Source organism: Sinocyclocheilus rhinocerous, unplaced genomic scaffold, assembly GCF_001515625.1.
Source record: "Sinocyclocheilus rhinocerous isolate Xijiao unplaced genomic scaffold, SAMN03320098_v1.1 scaffold300, whole genome shotgun sequence".
In the NCBI taxonomy this organism is placed as follows: Eukaryota; Metazoa; Chordata; class Actinopteri; order Cypriniformes; family Cyprinidae; genus Sinocyclocheilus; species Sinocyclocheilus rhinocerous.
Window position 1 is genome coordinate 1 of NW_015654065.1, and position 1,895 is coordinate 1,895.

The following is a 1,895-nucleotide window of genomic DNA, read 5'->3' on the forward strand; positions in this document are numbered from 1 at the left end:
TTCTGTTGAACACAAAAGAAGATATTTTGAAAAATGTTGGGATCTATCTAAACAGTTGATGAGAACCATTGACTTCCATATTATTTTTTTTTCCCTACTATGGAAGTCAATGGTGCTCATCAACTGTTCAGATCCCAACATTTTTCAAAATATCTTCTTTTGTGTTCAACAGAAGAAAGAAACTCATACAGGTTTGGAACAAGTGGGGGGTGAGCAAATGATGACAGAATTTTCATTCTGAAAGTGAACTACTCCTTTAAATGCAGCTCATTGGTAGCATAATTGCATTTACAATACAGTAAAATTACAATTGCAATTGCATCAATAATGTTATGAGGTTAAAGTTTTAATTATAGAAATTTTAATGTAGAAATATGACATGTCAGTAGCTGTCCCAAATTACATTGTACGCTTTGTACGCTCGTACTGTGTGTCTAGTGTATGGCATTTAGACAACTTGCTTGTCATCAATTACATAATTAACATAATTAAAACTGAGTACATGAAGTGTCCAAAATTCTGTGTTGGAATTTTTAAGTGTGAACACAATATTTATATTACAAAATGGCATAGTGCATAAGCATATGAATTGGGATGCACCTACAGAATCATTCATTCATTCAATACACATTAAGCTGCCTATTGCGTCATCAGTGCTTTTCTTGGCCGTGCTTCTCAGCCGGGTGCTTTAAAGGTAGCAGGGCTTCATATAGTGGATAATGGTTAAATCTGTCAGCAATAAGCAATATGCAAAACTAAGGGTTCAGCATAAGGTTCAGCAAGACTTGAAAGTTTATTACAATAAAGGGTCTGGCCCATAATTGTAAAAAAAAATGTATTCCCTGAACATAAGCATGTTTAAAGACAAATGACCATAAAGTGAAATATAACTTATGCTCACCCTTAATCTTGATAGAGATAGATATAGCACAATGGAAGTAAGGGTGGGGATTGCAGAGCCTTTGACCTCAGAAACTTGTTTTGAGACTTGATTGGCCTTTTCATGAAAAAAAGAACAAATAAGAACAAATACAAATAATATTCAGACAAAAAGTTACTTTTTTGTTTAAAAAAATTACCTGCAGTCTGGGGCTCAGGGGATTTCATCCTCTCATCCTCTTTAAGTTGTTGACTGATGAATAGAAAGTGATAGACAGTATGATTTTTTTGTAAACAAACTTCATATTTAAAAAAAAATAAACAATGTAATTTGATGTTAGATTAGATCAAATGCCAACCATGGATATCAAAATCACATTTTTCCCCCAGTGTAATGTTAGTTTTTTAGCATAGATAAATATTTATTTTAATTTCTTAAGCATAAAAAAATTATCAATTAATAAAAGAATATGAAAAGTGTGCTCACCAGTCTAGCCATAAATACTCTCTGTTGCCTTGTGAATGGTTGTGACCTATAATAATATGGGAAAAACAATTACATCTTTACTTTAAACATGTAAGGGACAATTTTTAATATCACTCTTGAGTGTCAGTGTAACAAAAGACAAATGCAAAAATCTTTATGGTCAGATGAAATCTTTATGGCCAGATGGTAGTTTTTAAAAATGTGAACTATAATTATGAAGACTTGCTTCTTAATTAGCACAGACAGCCAGTTTGTGGGAAGTGTTTTCCTTGCAGAACTCTACAAATGTAGTCCTTCTTACCTATGATTGGACTAAAAACAGATTGATATGTGATGCCAAGAGCTTTGAGATTCCCTCCAGTGGTCCAAGGTTGCTTGGGTAGGGAGAGTAACTTGGTGAAAGGCTGCAGTTCAACACCTACAGACACAGATATAAAGTTCACTTAAGGAAATATTACTTTTATACCAATTTTGGCCACCTGAAATACTAAAACAATACCTTTAAATAGCTTATAGTGAATGTTGTAGA

The 1,895-nt window shown here is 33.0% G+C and overlaps 1 long non-coding RNA gene across 1 annotated transcript; it reads right to left on the bottom strand.

Annotated features, from left to right (window-relative positions):
- Positions 1-510: 510 nt before the first annotated feature.
- On the bottom strand, positions 511-1,653 carry LOC107716810 (uncharacterized). Its single transcript, XR_001637254.1, has 3 exons — positions 1,448-1,653; positions 902-997; positions 511-729 (listed from the first exon to the last, which is right to left on the bottom strand). It is a non-coding gene; the product is annotated as an uncharacterized LOC107716810 (long non-coding RNA).
- Positions 1,654-1,895: the final 242 nt, after the last annotated feature.